General features: G+C 55.6%; 1 protein-coding gene across 2 annotated transcripts in view; it reads right to left on the bottom strand.

The window, feature by feature from the left end:
• GRM2 (glutamate metabotropic receptor 2) overlaps window positions 1–23,648 on the bottom strand; it is an 83,571-nt gene extending 59,923 nt beyond the window's left edge. The window contains exon 1 of one of the 2 annotated variants that reach the window (XM_048856987.2): window positions 23,363–23,648. The gene's annotated coding sequence lies outside the window, so the exon portion shown is untranslated. The remainder of the gene's footprint in view (window positions 1–23,362) is intronic. The other variant, XM_048856984.2, reaches the window with a different exon arrangement.
• Window positions 23,649–25,756: the final 2,108 nt, after the last annotated feature.

The raw sequence follows: 25,756 nt of genomic DNA, 5'->3' as shown, positions 1-25,756 counted from the left end.
TCAGCTGAAAATCTTCCAAGCAGAATATTTCAGTTTTTAAAAAACATCATTTGGTTTCTGAAAAGCCAAAGCCTTCCCCGAACGCTGAACACGTTGACAAAAGCAGGTTTTGAAACCTGAAAACACATCCATTTCCCACCAAATAAAGGAACATTTTTTGTAGGGAATTTTTTTTTAATTAATTTTTTTCAAATTTCCTGGTTAAAAATGGATGGGAGCCTTTTCCAGGTAGCTCTTCTCTTTTGCAGCCATGCACCCACTAGGGGCAGGAAAGAGCAGCAGCAGGACAGCAAACACGAGCGGAGAACAGAAGCTGACCCGAATGCCCTTCCTGGTTCTTTGTGAAATGAAAATGATGGATCTCCCAGGATTTGATGGCTTAGCCACAGCAAATCCTGCGTCTTGGCAGAGGGTTAAACCAGATGACCCTTGCAGTCCCTTCTAACCCTTTGGTTCTAGGATTTCGCTCCAATTAGCTTTTCTTTCTCCTCTATACCCCACTTTTCTCCCTCATTCCTGCATCTCTCCTCATCCTGCAGCTTCTCTTTTTCCCTCCCCACCTCTTCCTTCTTCTCTCCAACCTGAACCCTCTTCCCTCACATGCTTGAATGCAAGGAGCTGGCAGCAGGCTTCACTGCTCTCTACTTCTAATGCTGTAAACACTCATGCGGACTTGTCTACACACAAAGGGTGTTGCCTTTAACAGTATTGGGGTAGTTTAAGCAATACAACCCCCTCATGTGGAGGTAGTGATGCCAATACAACGGTGCATACAGGAAGGGGCAATCACCTATACTGGGATAAGGCCCCCCTGTATGCCAGTATAACGCGTCCACACTAAAGGCTGTACTGGCATAACTTTCTGGGCAAGAAATCTCACCCCTAAGGGAAAGAGTGATCCGGGTATGAAACCCATGTGTGGAGCAGGCCAGTTGTAAATGCTAAACTGTGCCAGCACTTTAGCGGTAACGTGAAACAACCATGGACCAAGCAAGATGACCGCAGCCAGTTTGGATTCTCCTTGGTATCAGATTTAGATTATTGTGAGCGGGACAAACCTTGAGGAACTTGCCCAGCCAGCCTCTCACTGCCACTGTGGGCTGGAGGGGACTTCTGCGAGACCTCTCCGAGCTGTCGGTCTTCTACCATGACCTCCTCCAAACCTGGAAGCTGTTCTCGGCAACCAGGTCCGTTGTGGCCAACGAGGGAGTGGACCTCCTCGCAGAGCCCCTGGTACACATCCCCTACCTTCATGTGCAGGTGGCACAGTCAGTGCACCAGAGGCTGGTCCTGACAGAAACCACCAGAATCAGAGACCTCCTGGACTATGACAGGGGGGGACTGGGTGGATCCCCAAGCGCTTGGTCGGTGCATGGGGCTCTCCACCCTCCTGACCTCCCTGTGCGTGTTCCAGGAGGTGGGGGCAGCCTTGTCGCCCACCTCTCGGGTTGCCCTTGAGCAGGTACTGCGAGAGGGTGCTCCCCACCCACCCCTCATCCCAGGCCCTCCGGACCTTTTCATCGGGCCTCTGTCCTGCAAGCCCTCCCGGCTCTCTCCCTTCCACAATCCGTGCCAAGGAAACAACTGTACACACTTGTGCTCCACACATTTCACTTCCTCACCCTTGTGTAATGCCCTGATACCACCTGGTGAGACTATTTACCACCTGTGGAGGGTGAGGAACCCCAGTGGGCCAGCCTCTATTCCACCCTGGTCCCACGACTAGCTGGGGATATTGGTTGGCAGCTCCTCCATGGAGCCTTGAGCACAGGTGTGTACCTGGAGCAGTTCACCCCCATCCCCGCCACCTGCCCCTCCAGCGGCATGAGGGGAAACCCTGGCACATGAACCCTTATCTTGAATGCACCAGGTTGCAGCCCCTATTCCGGAGCCTCCAGAACCTCCTGTTGAAGTTCTGGTTGCACTTTTCCCCCACCTGTTTATATTCGCACACCCTGTCCGTGGCCCCACGAAGTCACGAGACCTCATCATCAACCTCCTCCGGCCCTGGCCAAAGTGGCTATTTTCAACACCAGGAGGAAGATACTAGATGGGGGGGGGGTGCTCTGCAACTGTGGGGCCTATTTCCGCTCTTCCCTGGTCTCACACATCTGGGCAAAGCCCTCTGGGCGTCCACTGGCTCCCTAGACAGCTTTGAGGAGCAATGGGTGCTGTCCGTGGTTCTCTGCTTAGTGTCCCTCTCCGGATCCCTAGTTTTGAACCTGTTACCTTCCCTCCTGACCCTGTTATTCATTAGTTGTCCCCTGTATTCAGTTGGTTCTTGGGTCCAGTGGTCCCTCCCGCAAGGCTGGGGAAGGCGGGGCCTTTAGACGTGGGTGGGTTGTGCCCACCCACCTTCCAGGATTCTAATAAGGCCACCGTGGGCTTTACAGAGCCCATCACCAGCCCTCACCACACCGCATGAGAGTGGCTCCCTCTGGCTGCTCTAACCGGATGGCAGGGCCAGCCCTGGGCCCTGCACTGACTCATCAGCTCCCAGGGCAGCCTGAGACCCCTCCAGCCTAGGGCCAGCAGGGCAGGAAACTTGCTGCCTGATTGCCTCCCCTCCAAGGCCTCAGCCCCACAAAGCCACAGCAACCATTATAGTTACCCCAGGACATTTCCCCCACCACCCCAGTGTCATGTCCAGCTGGAGTGGGCTGGCCGGCTGGGCCAGCAGCAAATGCAGATGGCACGACTGGCTTTAAAGAAATGGGCAGGGCAGAAGGAATGAAGCAGGGGCTGCGGAACCTCTGCCCCAGGCAGGGCATGGGTGGTGGAGGCAGCGCGAGCCTTAGCCTCTGGCAGGGCATGGGCGCTGGAGATGATACCGTCCTTCGAACCACCCCTGCAGGGGCCCTGATTGCAGAACTGGGAGCAGCGACATCTCCGGATCCCTGATGAGGCCCAACAGCCAAGCAGTCCTGAGGAAAGGAAGGAGGCTCTGGAATCCGAGACTCAGAACAGGCCCCAGTCAGGGGCAGGGTAACTAGCAAGGACGGGTGAGATTGCACTGAACTAAAGTAACAGCAGAACTGCTGCTAATGATCCCGAGCTAATGTACCGATAATAACCTTTACACAGTGCCTAGCAAAGGCTATCTGATACCCAGAGACTAGAGAGACTCAGAGAAATGCAGCCCAGATAGAGAGGGGATAACGTTGGCAAGGGATGGGTAGATTATTCTTTATGCTCGTTAATGAATTACAAGCATAAAGAATAATCCTCCAACACCACAGTGAGATAAGAAGAACCATTATAACTAAAGACCATTATCCTGAATTTGCAGCTGGGGAAACCAAGGCACAGGGAATTAATAAGCCACTGACGCAGCAGCACAGCCAGGAATCAAACCCCATCTCCCTGTCTCCTGCTAGGCCATGCCCCTGCTTAGCCAGCCTTCCCACCAACCCAGCGTGGGGTTGGCACTGCCTGCTGATAGCACGGCAGGAATCACGGCCTGGCCCAGGGTTGTTATTACGTCACATGTAGTGCTAATGGGAAGACCCAGGCTGGCACCAGAGATGCTCCAGGCAGGGGCCTGCCTGGCATCTCAGGCTGGCAGGGGAATCTGAGGTCCCAGTGTGCTGAGAGCTGGGCTGTCTCCACATTCACTGGTCATGTCCAGCTCCAGGACAGATGCACAGACACATTCCCCCAGCACTATCCATGCACCCTGCATTGCAGCTGCTAGGAGGCAGAGCCCTCCCTGCGGTCACATGTTGGCCAAGATGGGTCCCTGTCTCTGCCAGGAGGGGTCAGCTTCTCACAGCACCACTGCTCAGCAGGTCCGCTCAGCATCTCGTCCCTTAGTGAGTACATTCCCCGTACGTCCCCCCACGTTCCTCCCGAACTGATGGGCCTGAGTTTCAGAAAAGGGCAGAACCCACGGCCCCTGGGCCACCCTACAATAACAGAGCAGGGTTCGCATAGCCCAGGGCCCCTGGACCACCCGACAATAACAGAGCAGGGTTCGCATAGCCCAGGGCTCCCGGGGCCACCCTTCAATAACAGAGCAGGGTTCGTATAGCCCAGGGCCCCTGGGCCACCCTACAATAATAGAGCAGAGTTCGCATAGCCCAGGGCCCTGGGCCACCCTACAATAACAGAGCAGGGTTCGGATAGCCCAGGGCCCTGGGCCAGACTACAATAACAGAGCAGGGTTCGCATACCCCAGGGCTCCCGGGGCCACCCTACAATAACAGAGCAGGCTTCGCATAGCCCAGGGCCCCTGGGCCACCCTACAATAATAGAGCAGAGTTCGCATAGCCCAGGGCCCTGGGCCACCCTACAATAACAGAGCAGGGTTCGGAAAGCCCAGGGCCCTGGGCCACACTACAATAACAGAGCAGGGTTCGCATAGCCCAGGGCTCCCAGGGCCACCCTACAATAACAGAGCAGGGTTCGCATAGCCTAGGGCCCCTGGGCCACCCTACAATAACAGAGCAGGGTTCGCATAGCCCAGGGCCCCTGGACCACCCTACAATAACAGAACAGGGTTCGCATAGCCATGGGCTCCCGGGGCCACCCTACAATAACAGAGCACGGTTCGCATAGCCCACGGACCCTGGGCCACCCTACAATAACAGAGCAGGGTTCGCATAGCCCAGGGACCCTGGGCCACCCTACAATAACAGAGCAGGGTTCGCATAGCCCAGGGCTCCCGGGGCCACCCTACAATAACAGAGCAGGGTTCGCATAGCCCAGGGACCCTGGGCCACCCTACAATAACAGAGCAGGGTTCGCATAGCCTGGGACGCTGGGCCACCCTACAATAACAGAGCAGGGTTCGCATAGCCCAGGGCCCTGGGCCACCCTACAGTAACAGAGCAGGGTTCGCATAGCCCAGGGCTCCTGGGGCCACCCTACAATAACAGAGCAGAGTTCGCATAGCCCAGGGCCCCTGGGCCACCCTGCAATAACAGAGCAGGGTTCGCATAGCCCAGGGCTCCCGGAGCCACCCTACAATAACAGAGCAGGGTTCATATAGATCAGGGCACCTTGGGCCACCCTACAATAAGAGAGCAGGGTTCGCATAGCCCAGGGCCCCTGGGCCACCCTACAGTAACAGAACACGGTTCGCATAGCCCAGGGCCCCTGGGCCACGCTACAGTAACAAAGCAGGGTTCGCATAGCCCAGGGCCCCGGGCCACCCTGCAGTAACAGAGCAGGGTTCGCATAGCCCAGGGCTCCTGGGGCCACCCTACAATAACAGAGCAGAGTGGGCATAGCCTAGGGCCCCTGGGCCACCCTACAGTAACAGAGCAGGGTTCGCATAGCCCAGGGCCCCTGGGCCACCCTACAATAACAGAGTAGGGTTCGCATAGTCCAGGGCTCCTGGGGACACCCTACAATAACAGAGCAGAGTTCGCATAGCCCTGGGCCCCTGGGCCACCCTACAATAACAGAGCAGGGTTCACATAGCCCAGGGCTCCTGGGGCCACCCTACAATAACAGAGCAGGGTTCGCATAGCCCAGGGCCCTGGGCCACCCTACAGTAGCAGAGCAGGGTTCACATAGTCCAGGGCCCCTGGGCCACCCTACAATAACAGAGCAGGGTTCACATAGTCGAGGGCCCCTGGGCCACCCTACAATAACAGAGCAGGGTTCGCATAGCCCAGGGCCCCTGGGCCACCCTAAAATAACAGAGCAGGGTTCGCATAGTCCAGGGCCCCTGGGCCACCCTACAATAACAGAGCAGGGTTCGCATAGCCCAGGGCTCCCGGGGCCACCCTACAATAACAGAGCACGGTTCGCATAGCCCATGGACCCTGGGCCACCCTACAGTAGCAGAGCAGGGTTCGCATAGCCCAGGGACCCTGGGCCACCCTAAAATAACACAACAGGGTTCGCATAGCCCAGGGCTCCTGGGGCCACCCTACAATAACAGAGCAGAGTTCGCATAGCCCAGGGCCCCTGGGCCACCCTACAATAACAGAGCAGGGTTCGCATAGCCCAGGGCCCTGGGCCACCCTACAGTAACAGAGCAGGGTTCGCATAGCCCAGGGCCCCTGGACCACCCTACAATAACAGAGCAGGGTTCGCATAGCCCAGGGCCCCTGGGCCACCCTACAATAACAGAGCAGGGTTCCCATAGTCCAGGGCCCCTGGGCCACCCTACAATAACAGAGCAGGGTTCGCATAGCCCAGAGCCCTGGGCCACCCTACAATAACAGAACAGGGTTCGCAAAGCCCAGGGCTCCCGGGGCCACCATACAATAACAGAGCAGGGTTCGTATAGCCCAGGGCCCTGGGCCACCCTACAATAACAGAGCAGGGTTCGCATAGCCCAGGGCCCCTGGGACACCCTACAATAACAGAGCAAGGTTCGCATAGCCCAGGGCCCTGGGCCACCCTACAGTAGCAGAGCAGGGTTCGCATAGCCCAGGGCCCCTGGGACACCCTACAATAACAGAGCAGGGTTTGCAGAGCCCAGGGCCCCTGGGCCACCCTACAATAACACAGCAGGGTTCGCATAGCCCACGGCTCCTGGGGCCAACCTACAATAACAGAGAAGGGTTCGCATAGCCCAGAGCCCCGGGCCACCCTACAGTAAGAGAGCAGGGTTCACATAGCCCAGGGCTCCTGGGGCCACCCTACAATAACAGAGCAGAGTTCGCATAGCCCAGGGCCTCTGGGCCACCGTACAATAACAGAGCAGGGTTCACATAGTCCAGGGCCCCTGGGCCACCCTACAATAACAGAGCAGAGTTCGCATAGCCCAGGGCCCTGGGCCACCCGACAATAACAGAGCAGGGTTCGCATAGCCCAGGGCTCCCGGGGCCACCCTTCAATAACAGAGCAGGGTTCGTATAGCCCAGGGCCCCTGGGCCACCCTACAATAATAGAGCAGAGTTCGCATAGCCCAGGGCCCTGGGCCACCCTACAATAACAGAGCAGGGTTCGGATAGCCCAGGGCCCTGGGCCAGACTACAATAACAGAGCAGGGTTCGCATACCCCAGGGCTCCCGGGGCCACCCTACAATAACAGAGCAGGCTTCGCATAGCCCAGGGCCCCTGGGCCACCCTACAATAATAGAGCAGAGTTCGCATAGCCCAGGGCCCTGGGCCACCCTACAATAACAGAGCAGGGTTCGGAAAGCCCAGGGCCCTGGGCCACACTACAATAACAGAGCAGGGTTCGCATAGCCCAGGGCTCCCAGGGCCACCCTACAATAACAGAGCAGGGTTCGCATAGCCTAGGGCCCCTGGGCCACCCTACAATAACAGAGCAGGGTTCGCATAGCCCAGGGCCCCTGGACCACCCTACAATAACAGAACAGGGTTCGCATAGCCATGGGCTCCCGGGGCCACCCTACAATAACAGAGCACGGTTCGCATAGCCCACGGACCCTGGGCCACCCTACAATAACAGAGCAGGGTTCGCATAGCCCAGGGACCCTGGGCCACCCTACAATAACAGAGCAGGGTTCGCATAGCCCAGGGCTCCCGGGGCCACCCTACAATAACAGAGCAGGGTTCGCATAGCCCAGGGACCCTGGGCCACCCTACAATAACAGAGCAGGGTTCGCATAGCCTGGGACGCTGGGCCACCCTACAATAACAGAGCAGGGTTCGCATAGCCCAGGGCCCTGGGCCACCCTACAGTAACAGAGCAGGGTTCGCATAGCCCAGGGCTCCTGGGGCCACCCTACAATAACAGAGCAGAGTTCGCATAGCCCAGGGCCCCTGGGCCACCCTGCAATAACAGAGCAGGGTTCGCATAGCCCAGGGCTCCCGGAGCCACCCTACAATAACAGAGCAGGGTTCATATAGATCAGGGCACCTTGGGCCACCCTACAATAAGAGAGCAGGGTTCGCATAGCCCAGGGCCCCGGGCCACCCTGCAGTAACAGAGCAGGGTTCGCATAGCCCAGGGCTCCTGGGGCCACCCTACAATAACAGAGCAGAGTGGGCATAGCCTAGGGCCCCTGGGCCACCCTACAGTAACAGAGCAGGGTTCGCATAGCCCAGGGCCCCTGGGCCACCCTACAATAACAGAGTAGGGTTCGCATAGTCCAGGGCTCCTGGGGACACCCTACAATAACAGAGCAGAGTTCGCATAGCCCTGGGCCCCTGGGCCACCCTACAATAACAGAGCAGGGTTCACATAGCCCAGGGCTCCTGGGGCCACCCTACAATAACAGAGCAGGGTTCGCATAGCCCAGGGCCCTGGGCCACCCTACAGTAGCAGAGCAGGGTTCACATAGTCCAGGGCCCCTGGGCCACCCTACAATAACAGAGCAGGGTTCACATAGTCGAGGGCCCCTGGGCCACCCTACAATAACAGAGCAGGGTTCGCATAGCCCAGGGCCCCTGGGCCACCCTAAAATAACAGAGCAGGGTTCGCATAGTCCAGGGCCCCTGGGCCACCCTACAATAACAGAGCAGGGTTCGCATAGCCCAGGGCTCCCGGGGCCACCCTACAATAACAGAGCACGGTTCGCATAGCCCATGGACCCTGGGCCACCCTACAGTAGCAGAGCAGGGTTCGCATAGCCCAGGGACCCTGGGCCACCCTAAAATAACACAACAGGGTTCGCATAGCCCAGGGCTCCTGGGGCCACCCTACAATAACAGAGCAGAGTTCGCATAGCCCAGGGCCCCTGGGCCACCCTACAATAACAGAGCAGGGTTCGCATAGCCCAGGGCCCTGGGCCACCCTACAGTAACAGAGCAGGGTTCGCATAGCCCAGGGCCCCTGGACCACCCTACAATAACAGAGCAGGGTTCGCATAGCCCAGGGCCCCTGGGCCACCCTACAATAACAGAGCAGGGTTCCCATAGTCCAGGGCCCCTGGGCCACCCTACAATAACAGAGCAGGGTTCGCATAGCCCAGAGCCCTGGGCCACCCTACAATAACAGAACAGGGTTCGCAAAGCCCAGGGCTCCCGGGGCCACCATACAATAACAGAGCAGGGTTCGTATAGCCCAGGGCCCTGGGCCACCCTACAATAACAGAGCAGGGTTCGCATAGCCCAGGGCCCCTGGGACACCCTACAATAACAGAGCAAGGTTCGCATAGCCCAGGGCCCTGGGCCACCCTACAGTAGCAGAGCAGGGTTCGCATAGCCCAGGGCCCCTGGGACACCCTACAATAACAGAGCAGGGTTTGCAGAGCCCAGGGCCCCTGGGCCACCCTACAATAACACAGCAGGGTTCGCATAGCCCACGGCTCCTGGGGCCAACCTACAATAACAGAGAAGGGTTCGCATAGCCCAGAGCCCCGGGCCACCCTACAGTAAGAGAGCAGGGTTCACATAGCCCAGGGCTCCTGGGGCCACCCTACAATAACAGAGCAGAGTTCGCATAGCCCAGGGCCCCTGGGCCACCGTACAATAACAGAGCAGGGTTCGCATAGCCCAGGGCCCTGGGCCACCCTACAGTAGCAGAGCAGGGTTCGCATAGCCCAGGGCCCCTGGGCCACCCTACAATAACAGAGCAGGGTTCACATAGTCCAGGGCCCCTGGGCCACCCTACAATAACAGAGCAGAGTTCGCATAGCCCAGGGCCCTGGGCCACCCTACAATAACAGAACAGGGTTCGCAAAGCCCAGGGCTCCCGGGGCCACCATACAATAACAGAGCACGGTTCGCATAGCCCAGGGACCCTGGGCCACCCTACAATAACAGAGGAGGGTTCGCATAGCCCAGGGCCCCTGGGCCACCTGACAATAACAGAGCAGGGTTCGCATAGCCCAGGGCCCTGGGCCACCCTACTATAACAGAGCAGGGTTCGCATAGCCCAGGGCACCTGGGCCACCCTACAGTAACAGAGCAGGGTTCGCATAGCCCAGGGCCCCTGGACCACCCTACAATAACAGAACAGGGTTCGCATAGCCCAGGGCTCCCGGGGCCACCATACAATAACAGAGCACGGTTCGCATAGCCCAGGGACCCTGGGCCACCCTACAATAACAGAGGAGGGTTCGCATAGCCCAGGGCCCCTGGGCCACCTGACAATAACAGAGCAGGGTTCGCATAGCCCAGGGCCCCTGGGGCACCCTACAATAATAGAGCAGACTTCACATAGCCCAGGGCCCTGGGCCACCCTACAATAACAGAGCAGGGTTGGGAAAGCCCAGGGCCCTGGGCCACACTACAATAACAGAGCAGGGTTCGCAGAGCCCAGGGCTCCCAGGGCCACCCTACAATAACAGAGCAGGGTTCGCATAGCCCAGGGCCCTGGGCCACCCTACAATAACAGAGCAGGGTTCGCATAGCCCAGGGCTCCCGGAGCCACCCTACAATAACAGAGCAGGGTTCGCATAGCCCAGGGCTCCCGGGGCCACCCTACAATAACAGAGCAGGGTTCACATAGCCCAGGGCCCTGGGCCACCCTACAGTAACAGAGCAGGGTTCGCATAGCCCAGGGCTCCCAGGGCCACCCTACAGTAACAGAGCAGGGTTCGCATAGCCCAGGGCCCCTGGGATACCCTACAATAACAGAGCAGGGTTCGCATAGCCCAGGGCCCTGGGCCACCCTACAGTAGCAGAGCAGGGTTCGCATAGGCCAGGGCCTCTGGGCCACCCTACAATAACACAGCAGGGTTCACATAGCCCAGGGCTCCTGGGGCCACCCTTCAATAACACAGCAGGGTTCGCATAGCCCAGGGCTCCCGGGGCCACCCTACAGTAACAGAGCAGGGTTCGCATAGCCCAGGGCTCCTGGGGCCAACCTACAATAACAGAGCAGGGTTTGCAGAGCCCAGGGCCCCTGGGACACCCTACAATAACAGAGCAGGGTTTGCAGAGCCCAGGGCCCCTGGGCCACCCTACAATAACAGAGCAGGGTTCGCATAGCCCAGGGCCCCTGGACCACCCTACAATAACAGAGCAGGGTCCGCATAGCCCAGGGCTCCCGGGGCCACCCTACAATAACAGAGCAGGGTTCATAGAACCCAGGGCTCCCGGGGCCACCCTATAATAACAGGCCAGAACTCCCAAGCCACGGCCTGTAACAAACCCCTGTGGAGCACATGGCGTCCCTACACTCCAGTAGCGGACTGAGACATAAGCAGTACAGGGGGCGCTGTGCCAGCACGGGCTTGTCAAGGCTTTAGCTGGGCCCTATTTGCTGCGATTTAACTTGGCGCCAGCATCAATGGAGCTGCTGTACATCATTGTATGAGCGCCCGCAATTCTTTGCAGTTCAGACCAATAGCCAGTCTCCCAGAACCCCACCACCGATGGATCAGTGACAAAATTCCTGCATAATGGACTCCATTTCCTTCATTTCTCTGGCTGCTGAGAGCCCGCAATGCAATGCCCTAGCAGGCTTTGTTCTGAGACGTGGATCGGGCTGGGAGAATGCCAATCACTCTGAAACCCACTGAGACACTACAAACTGGTCTCAAAATACTTTATCATTGGGGCAAAGTAGAGTAGGGAAAAGTCACCCATTAATAGGAGCTGTTTTCAGTGTGAGGTTTATAATCTCACCAGCCAACACAGTGACATGATTCTGACTGTGCGTGCATGCACGTGTTCACATACCTTTCTGTATATGGACATCTGTGTCATTATGAATGTGTGGGTGTGAAACCAGCCCATCGCTACACTTGTCAATGAGCTCACACAGGAAAATGATAAAAGACCGGAGCACCATCACACCTGTGGGTGAACGCTTTTCCCAAAGCGATCGCTCTGTATCTGACCTCTCAGTCCTCAGCCTCAAAGGAACCCTGCGCAACCCTTACAAGAGACGAGCTTGGGAGCTTAAATTCATAACTCTGCTAGACACTAAAAGTCATGGACTGAATACAGACACTGGCTTATTTATGGCTTATTAAAACAATCTATAACCCACTAATAACCCCCAGCTGCCTTTCCCCACCCCCCACCCCTTTCCTCCCTATGACTGGAGGGCTGTTAACTGGCTACTTCACCTTGAATGGTCCCTTGAAATGTGTGTTAACTACTTAGGAGCTAAACAATCTGTTCCACCTTGTATTTAGCTGTGACGCTCTCAGTGAATTCCCCAGATCTAAAGAGCTCTGTGTAAGCTCGACAGCTTGTCTCTCTCACCAACAAAAGTTGGTCCAATAAAAGATACCCCTTGTCTCTCCGTGTGTACATCTGTTTCTGTGTACATATGTGTCTCTCACTGTGTACATCTGTTTGTGCTGGGGCTCCCTGAGCCCCCACCAGACCCCAATTCAAGTTTTAAAATGTTTGCAAGGCTCAAGGGGTTCTCCACACAACAAAAGAAAAGTCCTTGTCTCTCTTTCCCTTGAGAGAGAGGGGAATCCGAGTCAAAGCAAAGCAAGGCAAAGGAAGGTGGTGTGTCCCTTCGGCTGTCGTTTGGGGTCACCCATTGGGGCATGGCTTATCAACTGATATAGTGTCTACCTCCAGCCCCTCCTCTTGGGAGACCCTGCTTCATAGCTGGTCCATGTCATTTCAGGAGCAGCGAAGCCTGCAACTGTCTCCCTTTGGGGTGCTCTGTCTCTGGGTATGTTTACATTGCAATTAGACACGCACAGCTGGCCAGTGCCAGCCGGCTGGGGTTGCAGGGCTGTTTCATTGTGGTGTAGATGCTGGCCATCAGACCGCAGCCTGAGCTCTGGGACCCTCCCACCTCACAGGGTCCCAGAGCCCAGGCTCCAGCCCAAACCTGAACCTCTGCACTGCAACTAAACAGTCCCTGAGCCTGAGCCAGCTGGCACGGGCCAGCCATAGGTTTTAATTGCAGCATAGACCTCGCCTCTGCAGTCAGCCGTTTTCTTCCTGTTCATAGAATCATAGAATCATAGAATATCAGGGTTGGAAGGGACCTCAGGAGGTCATCTAGTCCAACCCCCTGCTCAAAAGCAGGACCCATCCCCAATTAAATCATCCCAGCCAGGGATTTGTCAAGCCTGACCTTAAAAACTTCTACGGAAGGAGATTCCACCACCTCCCTAGGCAACGCATTCCAGTGTTTCACCACCCTCCTAGTGAAAAAGTTTTTCCTAATATCCAACCTAAACCTCCCCCACTGCAACTTGAGACCATTACTCCTTGTCCTGTCCTCTTCCACCACTGAGAATAGTCTAGAACCATCCTCTCTGGAACCACCTCTCAGGTAGTTGAAAGCAGCTATCAAATCCCCCCTCATTCTTCTCTTCCGCAGACTAAACAATCCCAGTTCCCTCAGCCTCTTCTCATAAGTCATGTGTTCCAGACCCCTAATAATTTTTGTTGCCCTTCGCTGGACTCTTTCCAATTTATCCACATCCTTCTTGTAGTGTGGGGCCCAAAACTGGACACAGTACTCCAGATGAGGCCTCACCAATGTCGAATAGAGGGGGACGATCACGTCCCTCGATCTGCTCGCTATGCCCCTACTTATACATCCCAAAATGCCATTGGCCTTCTTGGCAACAAGGGCACACTGCTGACTCATATCCAGCTTCTCGTCCACTGTCACCCCTAGGTGCTTTTCCGCAGAACTGCTGCCTCGCCATTCGGTCCCTAGTCTGTAGCTGTGCATTGGGTTCTTCCGTCCTAAGTGCAGGACCCTGCACTTATCCTTATTGAACCTCATCAGATTTCTTTTGGCCCAATCCTCCAATTTGTCTAGGTCCCTCTGTATCCTATCCCTGCCCTCCAGTGTATCTACCACTCCTCCCAGTTTAGATTCATCCGCAAATTTGCTGAGAGTGCAATCCACACCATCCTCCAGATCATTTATGAAGATATTGAACAAAACCGGCCCCAGGACCGACCCCTGGGGCACTCCACTTGACACCGGCTGCCAACTAGACATGGAGCCATTGATCACTACCCGTTGAGCCCGACAATCTAGCCAACTTTCTACCCACCTTATAGTGCATTCATCCAGCCCGTACTTCTTTAACTTGCTGACAAGAATACTGTGGGAGACAGTGTCAAAAGCTTTGCTAAAGTCAAGATACAATACATCCACTGCTTTCCCTTCATCCACAGAACCAGTAATCTCATCATAGAAGGTGATTAGATTAGCCAGGCATGACCTTCCCTTGGTGAATCCATGCTGACTGTTCCTGATCACTTTCCTCTCATGTAAGTGCTTCAGGATTGATTCTTTGAGGACCTGCTCCATAATTTTTCCGTTCCCCACCCCTTCCCGGGGCAAACTTTCCCTTTTTAAGTGCCTCTGCTCCAAGCCAGACATGTGCACCTGGTTAGTGCTGGCTGAGCCCAGACGAGCTCATTAGCCTCCTCTCTGCTAGAGCAGGCCCGTGCCCCCTCACACTGCCGTCTGTGAGGGTTCCTGCGTGTGCGTGGGCACACAGGTGGAATGAGGAACCCAAGACTGTGTTCTGTGGGTTAAATAGGTTCTGTGCTGAGCACTCTGGGAGGACCCAGGGTTCATTCCTATTCCTAGCCACTGCTAGCTGGCCCTGGGAGCCCAGCCCAGCCAGAGCATTCGGCCTGGGAGGAATAAAGACATGCCACACAGCGCCCCCACTGGCTGATCGAGGAGCAGCAATGGTGGCCACCGAAGGGTGCCGTGCAGGAGGCAGGGCACCTGGGCCTATTCCTGGCTCTGGCACTGACTCGCTGTGTGCCCTTGGCTGAGCCACTCCCCTCTCGAGCCAGAGGGCATGAGGACGCTGACTGGCCCTGTTAAAGCATTAGGGTCTCTGCAGGAGGAGAGCACTACAGCAGCGTTTATTTGCGCTACTATCGTTGTCTATAGCCAGCCCCCTTGTGTCGGCGTCATGTCAATGAAAGTCGGGTTTGGTCTGGCCAGTACCTGTCTTAGGGGATCTCTGCAGAGCAAGCAGCGGGCAGGGTTAGCGAGCCTCCCTCCGGCAGAGCTGAACCAACACCCAGCAGGGGACACTGCACTGATGTCTTTAGTGTGAGACATCGAGCCCAGGCCCTGGCCACCAGCTGTGGTCATTGGAGTCCTCTGGAGGTTTTTCAGCAGAGCAGCGGCGTTAGCCCAAGTGTCCAGGCTAAACACCACTCTGGTCACTGTCCCCTTCTGCCTCCTTGGAAATTCCTCCAGCAGTTCTTCACTTCCTGCTGTGCCCCGCTGCCCCCTGCTGGTGGGCAACACACCATGGCTTGGAGCAGCATCAGCTAGAGCTGGGAGGCAACTGGATTTTCCATTTCAAGGGCAATTCCTCAATTGCCCTTTCTTCCCCATTCCAAAACAACCCCAAACCATTTTCAAAATGTCCTGCCAAAGACATTGCTGAAAAGATTTTAATTTGGGGTCGATCAGAATGTTTTGCTTTGATCAAACTGAAACATTGCGCTCTGATTCCAACAAATGGTTTGTTATAGAAAAAACGGATTTTCAACCAAAAGATTTCAACCCTACTGTTCCACCCAGGTCTAGCGTTAGCCACCCTCCCATATCTGATGGGAAATCAGTGCAAGGTCATGCCACAGAGTGCAGCTGCTCCCCTGATCAACCAAGTCCTGCCCTCAGATTCCCCCGGGGAATGCCTCTGCTTAGCGCCAGCCGGTTCCCAGGGATGAGGTAGACATGCCGCAGAGCTAGCATCCCCACTTCCCTGTGGCTTGGCCAGGTTCCAGTGATTTTGGCTCTTCTCTGGCCCTGGGCCTAAATAGTGACATTAAACAAATAGAGCCAATGCCGCTCACACCCCTTCTCTTGCAGAGCGTCCTCTGCACAAAGAGGGGGCGTGTTCTACAGCTGGTGTGAGCGGGCACAGTGTCTGGGCAGTCACACATATAAGCTGCACTGGAGTCAACGGAGCCACACTGTGGATCTGGCCCTGCGTCCCCAAAGTGCTTCTTGGCGTTAAAGACTAGCCAAGGGAGTGGGAGCTAAGAGGCACTGACAAGCGAGAAAGGAGTGGGGATGGGGAGTGGGGATGGGGAGTGGAGCGGAGGAGAGCCTGAGTCTGCTCTCAGTTGCTCCAGTGTAAGTCAGGGGTGACTACCACTGAAGTCAATGTCATGACACTGCTGTAAAACTGAGGCAAGCGAGAGCAGAGTCAGGCCTGGAGAGTCTTGCGGCAGCGAGATACAGAAAGCTTGTTCCAGATCCCACTGCAGCCACCAAATGATATGTTCTTCTCTGTGGTTCACCGGGCTAGTCCTCAGGACCCTTTCTCAGCTGCTGGAGAAGGCATCAGAGAAACAATGCTTCTGGGTGGAGCATGCCGAAGGGGGTGGGCATGCTCATCTCCCGCAAGCCAGCCAGGGCTGTTGGGAGGTGAACGTCTGACACACTTGGCTCTGGCACTACAGATCCCATGGGGATTCGCTAATGAAGCACTGATCCTCTTGCCTTGATGCTAACGAGCAGGGTGGGAAGGCCTGGCTCCAGAGTGAAGGACACATGGGAATAGAGGGTGGCTGGGTGTTATGGTGATAGGCCTACTAGAAAAGAAAAGAAATGAAAAGAAAAGGAAAAAGAAAAAGAAAGAAAGAAAGAAAGAAAGAAAGAAAATTCAGCACCAGAGCAGCCCAGCAGTGCCAGTGGCAGCTGCTTCCCATAATGCAGCTCTCTGGGCAATACCTGCACCTGGTGCTGGCAATTGATTCTCTCTCTGGTGGGAATCAGCCCTGCCCTGCGGCCACAGAGCCAGCCTCACGGGGGAAGAGGCACTGCACTGAATAGACGGCCGGCCCTTTTCCAGGCTCCAGGCCATAGACAAAATCCAGTGGGTCTTTCCAGCTCAGTTTGTGCTGCTTCGTGGATGAGGCTGCTGTCTACATTGTGTTGGAACAGAAACGCACTGGGGAGAAAAGTCTGCCTGGTTCTTCTTCCCCTTTGGCTCTATTCCCAATTTGCCACCTTCTTGGTCCTTCAGGGGTATGGACCCAGAGGGACCCAATTATTAGCAGTAGCATTGCCATTACAGTAGCATTGAGGGGCTCGACCTGAGATCGGGGTCCCATCATGCTGCCACTGAGATCCAGCCACTGTCCAGCAGAGCTAAGTCTAACTGGACAAAATAGACAACGGAGGGAGGGGAAAGCAGCCCAGGAAGTAGCTCCTCAGGATGCAAACTGTCCTCGCTCCCCAGCTCCCCCGCCTTCCAGAGCGGGGAAGTGACTTGATAAAGGTTGCACTGCAGGTCAGTGGGAGAGCTGGGAAAACCCAGGCCTGGCAGCCTGTGAGGGTCAGAGCCTGGTGTGCACTGAAATTACAACACACTGTTGTATGGCACCGAGTCTTGCATACTTCGTTCGCTGTATCCCAGCAAGGTTTTCCGGGCTGGCCGCCCTGGAGTCCAGCCGTCTGCATGCAGGAGCCCATCCTGGCAGTGACTGTGTGTGAGATCTGCAGCAATCCACAGCGCCCCTCCTTTGTCCTTTCCCTGCCCTACTGGGTACAGAACGGACAGGATGGGGTGTTTCCCACAGCCTAGAGCCACCCTGAGCATGGCAGACATAGGCAAGAATAAGCACCCAGGGGTAACTCCGAGAAGCCCAGGGATTTCTAACTAGCAACTTGCTCTTTGGCACCCAGGTATGGTCCTTTAATTGCAGCCCCCAGTCCTGTCCCACCCATCCCACCCCCGCAGCAGTGAGCACACTAGGCCTGGAGCCCAGTTGCTTCAGAGTGGAAGGCTGAATGGGATATAAATAGGATGGTGCTGGCTTCCTTAAATTAAGCATTTGCTGACACCCCCAGTGCAATGGCGCAACGAGGCATGCTCAGGCAAACCAAGCAGAATTATTACTTTATTGTCTTTCACAAATATGGCTGAGCAGAACGGCTCAGGAAACGGGATATGGGATCTGAAAGGTGGTAATGGCTGAGAGACGGGGTCAGCCAGGCAGAGAGACAGGGAACACGAGGGAGGTGCGGGCAGCTCAGGCAAAGTGTCTCCAAATCACACACCTCCAGGGCTGTGGGTTCCTGATGGGCTGAGTGCACTAATAATCGAGGGAGGAGATGAATGCCCCTCTCATCTCAGGCAACCCTGGCTTTCACCAGCGCCTGCTTGGCTCACAGCCGTGGCTCCGGCCCCTACAGCCACTGTCAGCTCTGGCATCAGAAGTTTGCTCTCAAATAGCAGCTGACAGAGCTTGCCTTTTTCGCTAAGCGCCTGCAACTGGCGAGCTGTATCCTTTCTACCATCACTGAGCGGATCAGCGCCCGGCCAGCCAGCACCGTGTCCTTGCCTCCACGTCTCGGTGTCAAGGTGGGTCAGACTCCGTCACTGAGCACTGTGGCCCGGTAGGGTCAGGTCTGCCTTGTCCTGCCTGTGGGGTTGGCACGGTGGCAAATGCATGCCCTGCTCCTGTTGGTGGCTGCCACCTCACTACGCTGTGTGTGCTATGGCACAAGTGTGCTGAGGCATCCAGGGCGCCTCAGTCCACAGTGCGCACACACAGGGGGAGGTGCACAGCAGGCATGGGGCATGTGGCCATGACCACACTGACCCAACAGGCAAGGAAGGAGAGCCAACCCCATGGGTGGGAGATGGGGGTTGCAGCCAACAAGTGCAGATTTGGGTGGGTCAGAAAACAACTCATCTGTCCCTGGTGCTGAGTTCTTATGTAGCACTTTTCAGCCATAGAACTCAAAGGGCTTTATGACATTATCCCCATTTTACAGATGGAGAAACTGAGGCAGGGAGCAGAGAAGTGACATACCCAAGGTCCCCCAGCAAGCCAGTGGCAGAGCACAGCCTAAAACTCAGGTCTCTGGAGTCCCAGGCCAGTGCGCTATGCGCTAGGCCACACAGCCTCCCCTTTGAATACTGAGAGGGTGATAGGAGACAGCAAATCAGTGATAAGCTTGCAGTGCAATCTGATAGTTAATAGGCCCAGTGCCAGGTGGGACTGCATACAGAGATGCATCCAGCCTAGTGTGACCACATCACAAATCCAGCTCTGGATTCTCAGCTGGAGAGACCGGCGGAGCGCCACACCAAGCACTGGACTGGCCCCCTGCATTCGATGCCAGGGCCCCTCCTGGCTGGAGAGAGCTCGGCAAAGGGGAGGGTGTTCAGAGGAGAGCTGCGGGGAAGGGATCGCTTATGAGGGAAGATTGAAAGAGCTAAATAGCTAGAGCTCGGCTAAGAGATGGTGAAAGATGGGGCACGTAAGAGCCTACAGAGGTCTGAGGGCTGTGAGCACCAAGGAGGTCAAGGGATCGTTTATGTGGCACGTGGTGGGGAGGCCTAGGATCAACGGGATGATATGAACAAAGAGAATATTTAGTCTGAACATTGGGGGGGCGGGATCCCGACAGTGAGAGACGCCAGGCTAGACACAGTCTCCCTAGAGGAGTGGGGGATGCTCTTGCAATCCCCCCTTGTGCCTGACTGAGGCCCCCCATGCCTGATACATTCCCCTCTTGCACCCTCCCCCCATGACCTCAGGGAGTCCCTCTTGTCCATCGTCTGAACCCCAGCAGTGCACACTGCAGCCACTAGGCCACCAGAGAGGAAACATTGCTTGGTGGTTACAGCACTGATCCTGTAGTCAGAGGTTCTAGTCCTGGCTCATTTTCTGCCTTGCTATGTGCCCTTAGGCACGTCACTTCACCTGTGCATGCCTCTCTTTCCCCTCTGGTCACATTGAGAATAATAAAACTCCCTGCCCCATAGGGGGGTTGTGAGGGTCAATTCATTAATGTTTGTCAGGTGCATTGAGCTCCTGGGATGGCAGGGCCTATGGAAGGAGATAATCAGAGTAATTCTGGGGTTCTCTAGGGCCCATTCTGTCACTTTCCCTTGCTGTAGTAGGCAAGATGTCATTTGCCTTCACGTCGATTCATTCTGAAGAGCCCTAACCTGCCTTTGTTTTCCCTCTAGTCCTGAAGTCTGTGGAACAAAGATAGTGTCTGTGTCCAACTCCCCACGTACATCTCAACCTGGGCTCTAGTCACTGTCCTGTTCAAGCAGAGCCATTTCTCAAATCACAGCCATGCCTGGCACTCGAGTCTCCCTCAAGCAGTTCTCTTCTCCAGGGGTCCTAGGTTTCTGTTAGCTGCTCTATCCCTCTCAGTCTTGCCCATTAAATGGCTCTACCATCCTAGAATCATAGAACTACCTTATTTCTTATTTCCTATGAACGTAAAAACTGAATCTAGCCAGTACGGGCCAGATCCTGAGCTGGTGTGAAACAGCACTGCATCATTGATTTCAGTGACATGAATGGATCTACTCCTCTTGAATTAATGGAGCTGCACTGATGTACCTCAGCTCAGAATCTGGCCCAGGTCAGGAAAACACTGGAGCAAATACATATGTTCATCCCTATGCAAGAATACACAAAGTGCTTACCTTTAAGCATGCTTGGCAAGCTGGGTGCAAGCAAACAGTACATGGCCAAATGTAAAATGATACATCTGAGAACAAAGAATGTAGGCCATACTTGCCAGATGGGGGGCTCTCTCCTGGGAAGCAGTGACTCTAACAAAGATTTGGGGGTTGTGGTGGAGAATCTGCTGAACTTGAGCTCCCAGCATGACGCTGTAGCCAAAACAGCTAAGGTGATTCTGGGATGCATAAACAGAGGAATCTCCAGTAGGAGTAAAGAGGTTGTTTTACGCCTATATTTTTTCTCTGGTGTGACAGCTGCTGGGCCAGTGTGTCCAGTTCTGGTGCCTGCAATTCAGCAAGGATGTGGATAAATTGGAGAAGGTTCAAAGAAGAGCCACAGGAATGATTGAGGGATTGGAAAACCTGTCTTACAGCGATAGACTCCAGGTGCTCAATCTATCTAACAAAGAGAAGGTTAAGAGGTGACTTGATCACAGTCTATAAGTACCCACATGGGGAACAAATAAGTTAATAATTGGCTCTTCAATTTAGCAGACAAAGGTATAATATGATCCAATGGCTGGAAGTTTAAGCTAGATCCATTCAGAGTGGAGATAAGGTATCCAGAATTTTTCCAGCACCGGCAATGTTTAAATCAAGATTGGAGGCTTTCTTAAAAGATCTGCTCTGGTTCACAGAGGAATTAATTCAAGGACATCCTGTGGGTTGTATTATAGGGGAGACCCGACGAAATTATTACAACCATCCCTTCTGGCCTCAGAAACTATGAATCTATTAATCTGTAAATCCCATTGACTTTGAGCATGTACTTAAGTGAAGCACACGCTTAAATGCTTTCCTGAATTGGGGGCCTGAGAGATGGTGCCACAGTTGGCAGCCCTGCTCCTCTAGGAGTAGTTAGGTCCTTGTCTTTGCATGTATTTGTTCAAAGAGCAGTACTGGAGTCATCAGATGCCCTCCAAATCCTACACAAGCCTGGAAGGGGATTGGTGGCAGTCAATTTGTGAGGGTAGCAGGCAAGGGGTTTTACATCTAAAAACAAAGACAACAAATATGCCCCCCAACCCGCCGCACATCTTGTGTGCTACCATTCGTTCAGCTCTCCTGTTGCTCTTCAGTCTTCTCACCTGACAGCTGAAACTGCAGCTTCAGGCTCCTTTCTTGGTGATTTTCTGAGATATGGAACATACAAGGAGACTCTGAGAGCAAGCCCCAGTCTCCACAGGCCCTGTGCTTAATTGACGCCATCAGTCATTTCGATAAATTGCCCCAAAATAGACATCCTGTCGGGTCTGCTTTATGAGAGGGTGATTGTCTGTCAGTGATTGTCTGATGGATGACTGTCCAGGGTGATTTTAATTCCACACAAATTAATTCAGGATGCTCTTTAGAATAGCTGGTCAAATCACGCATTCACAAGACATAGCGGCAAAAATGAGCAATGTGCTCTGATTTCTCATTTGCCTTTCTTACAAGTATCCTTAAAGATTCAAAGGCATCCATGGGGTGGAATGAGTTAAAACTTTTCTCTTGCATTTATAAAACAGACTCAACTTTTTGAAGATAAAGGAGTTTGGGCTTTTCAGATGGCATGATAAATAATGCACTTTGTTTTACATGAATTAGATTGCAGACTTCATCTGGCTATTTCTTTTTAACTGGAGGGCAATTGAGCACATTTTCTCCCCCTAGGAATGTTACAGCATTGTCTTTATAGCATGCCCCTGACTCTAGATAGATAGCAAATACCTCTGAGCCTTGCTGGGACCTAACACTTAAAGCTGCAAAAGAGTATTCTTCCCTCTCGTGTAGAAAAGAGAGAAAGAATTAGAGAGGTGAAGGGGAAATTCATAAATTCCTCGATCCCAAGGACAGAAGGGACCGTTGAGATCAGCTAGTCTGACCTCCTGTATAGCACAGGCCGGAGAACGGCCCCCAAATCATTCCTTGAGCAGAGCTTTTAGAAAAACCTCCAATCTGGATTTAAAAATTGTCAGTGACGGAGAATCCACCATGCTTCTGGGTAGTTGTTCTAATAAGAAAAGAAAGAAAGAAAGAAAGAAAGAAAGAAAGAAAGAAAGAAAGAAAGAAAGAAAGAAAGAAAGACTGACTTAGTTTCCTGGTCAGATTTCCCCCCCAGCCAGTCATTTACTTTTGCTCACTTGGTCAGTTGTTAATTGTGTGACTGGCTTGAAAAACTGGAAGAAAATAAAAACAAATACATCTGTCAATAGCTTCCCCTCAGCGCAGCCTACACCTATTTGGGGGGTGATGAGTGTGTGGAGGGGTAAACCAAAGAATATACGGAGGCCAAACAGAAGGAGGGCCCCAAGTTACCTTGTGTGGCTGGGGGCTGCTCTGTACAAGCCCTGAATTAGGGCTCTAGACTCTGTGCAAAGGAGAGAGGAGGAAACAAGTGTCTCTATTTTACCGGATTCCTTCACACTTCTCTTCCCTCCCCCGCTCTGCGCTCTGCTTTCATCTCCCTGCCTGGTCGGTTTGTTTATTAAAAGCCACGCGGAGCCGTCAGCCCTTTTGAGGCGTTTTCATCTATTCAGACTTTTTCGTCTTGCCCACGAAGGACGTTGAATCGTTCAAACGCAGCAAAACCTGCTCAGACAGGGCCATCCCGGCTGGCATCAAATGGAAAAGGCAGCCCCTTCTTTCCGAGACAAGCCAGCAGCAAGGAGGCATATTTTTGCTGCCCCGGAGCTCCCGGGAAGATTGGGGGTGGGGGGGATCTGGATCGGGCGAATACAATTATTTCTGGAGTGAACCGCCCGCCCAGCCCCCCAAGTCAACTTTAGAAGATGCCGAATGGCCAGAATTGGGAGTGGGTGCCGCGCACACAGCACTGCTGGGCTCCCAGTCCAATCTTGTAGCCGCCTTTCAATCTGCCGGGAAGAATAGGAGTAGACACCGAGGCTATGTACAGGTTTAGCAAGCCTTCGCCAAGCAACGGCTGCCCCCACATCCAGACTAACGGGGGAGAGGGGTTAGCACCAGCCCCTTGATTCTGGGGAAGACGAGCGGGTGCCCAGAGGGCAGCGTGGCAGAGCCAAGTCCCCTGCAGCCCCCAGGACGGGCTGCGTTGCCTTGCCCCAGGCGGGCACAGGGAAGGGAAGGGTCCTTGCGGCAGGAGATGCCGATGGAGAGCAATCGCTTACCTGGGCAGCAAGGGGACCTGTTAGCGACTGGGAAGCAGCGGTCCTCTCCCGGGCCAGCTTCTTCCTCGCCTCCCCATCGGAGCCAGGCAGAGGCGAGCGGACTTGGGCTGCCGGCTCGCTGGCTGGGGAGCTGCTGTCTCCGCCCGGTGCTGGAGGGGCTCTGCCTCTCGGTCCTTGGCTCTTGCATAAGTAGCTGCCCACCGCGCTGGTGCTGAAGGCTCTTGATTTGCTCAGCTGCCAAGCGGGGCTCTCCCGCGCCCGCGCCCTCTCCCTGATGCTCGCGGATTTGGCTCTTGCTGGAAACTCCTCCAAAGGCGCCCAAGCCAAGCAGCTGGCGCGGCCGGGCGCGCAGCAAGGAGCTGTCCGAGCCTGGGGTGCTGATCCCAAGCGCCAGGCGCCGCAGGCGCGGCTGGGCACTGTCCCTCTCCGAGGGGGGTGCGTGACGGGTGCCCTAGGGTGGGGCGCAGCCCCACGGCTCCCACCCTCCTAAGGGACAGGGTCTTCGGGGGTAGCTGGCTCATGGCACCAGGGGGCACCGCCCCCGCGGAGGCGCCCGGCAGAGAGGCCCCACTGAGCCAGTGCTGTCTGGGCATGGGGCAGGGTGTCCCAGAGGGAGCCCCTGCCCTCAGGCCCCAAACCGACCCCCCGGCACCCCTGCTCTCAGGCCCCATACTGCGCCCCCTCCAGGCACCCTGCCCCTGCACCCTTCCACTGTTGCCTGGCCACAGCCTCGATGGCAACAGGAGCGCAGAGCCCTTGGCCCAGCATGGAGCCTGCATCTCTCCGGGTGGCAGGGCCCTGAGCTGCCCCTGGGCCAGAGGCTGGCTGGGCTGGAAGGTCACATCAGCCTCCAGTGCAGCTCCCCTCTTTGCCCCCTGGGGCCATGGTGGCCAGGGGTACCCCGGAGAGCAGTGGAGGCTACAACCCTGGCCGTGCCCCCTCCAATGCACCAGCGATCCCTGTTCAACTCCCAGCCAGGCTCTCCTTTAGCCCCTGGCTGCCCTGCTGTGGCTGGTGCTGGGCCAGGGGGGTGATTCACCCAACCACTGGCACCCCCAGCCATGCTCTCTGCCTGGGGCTTCCCTGTGGGCCAGGGATGCTGCCTCCGTTGGCAAATGGCCTGGGGGCTGCAGCCCACCCAGCTCGGGAGTGTGCCTTGCCTGGCAGCCCCTGGGAGCCCATCCCACATGCCCACCACTCCCCTGGGCAGCTGGCCGGGCTCTGGAGAGATGCCTCTGCTCCAGGCCAGCCTGAGAATCCCCAGCTCCAAGAGGGCAGTGGCTGGGCTGGGGTCCCAGGGTCTAGTGGGGCCACAGTTGGTTTCATTGCTGTTTGATCTGATACACTGATTCCCCATACAGAGCCAGGCAAACCTCCCTGCTGAGACCCAGACAGAGCCTTGGGCATGGGAGAGCCTGGCACCCCAACCCCTACATACAGACTGGAGCTGGGGGGCTCCTGCCACCATCTCCCTGGGAAGGGCCCTTTGGCTGGGGGAGGCAAGGGGTCCCCACCCTGCCCTCTTTTGGTGTCACTCTTCACAAACATGCCTAGCAGAGCCCTTGCTTAGCAGCCCATGCAAAGAGCACCTCTTCCGCAAGCCCTGGGTGGCATTTCAGGCCTGGAGGAGATGTGCCCCTGGAATTCAGCTCAGCAAGGATGGTCCAGGGATAATTAACCCTGCTGGGGCAGGGGGATGGACTGGTGCTCTCCTAAGTCTATAAATGCCCCTCAACCCTGTGCCCATCCCCTCACCTCTCTGCTGTAGGCTGCTTCCTACCTCCAGGCGCGTGCAGACCACAGGAAGACCTGTTCTGTTTCCACGGGCTCTGATGGAGCTGAAAGCTGGAATCACACTGGGGGGAGGGCTGATTAGCATTCAGAGACCAAGGTGATCTTCTTCCTAAGAGGGGATGGAGATGGGAGGGGCCAGCTGTGCTGCTGAGCTCTGGGTCTGAGCAATGGGGCTGTGATACCCAACATGCCCTGCTAGATGTCACCAGCCTGGGATTGTCCTTGGAGAAAAAGCTTCTTCTCATGGCATTTCCCAGCTCCTTCCACGCTCTCTGCACCCCAGCCGGATCCTTCTCCCCAGCCTCATGCTGCACGACATTCCCCCTGATCTGAACCATATGCAATGGGAGAGGGCCAGAAAGGTGGATGTGAACCCAAACCACTGCTGGTGCACATTGCTAATAACCTGAGTGACATTCTGTACCATGATCCCTGGGGCAGCACTCTGCAGCACCCTGCACTGTGCCCCACCCCAGCACCCTGCACTGTGCACCCCCAACCCAGCCCCCTGCACTGCCCCCCCAGTTCTCTGCACTGTGCATCCCAGCCAGTCCCCTGCACTGTGCACCCCCCAGTGCCCTGTATTGTGCCGCCCAGTGC

This window comes from Caretta caretta, chromosome 7 (assembly GCF_965140235.1).
Source record: "Caretta caretta isolate rCarCar2 chromosome 7, rCarCar1.hap1, whole genome shotgun sequence".
Taxonomy (NCBI): Eukaryota; Metazoa; Chordata; order Testudines; family Cheloniidae; genus Caretta; species Caretta caretta.
This window is presented reverse-complemented; position numbering and strand designations above follow the sequence as displayed.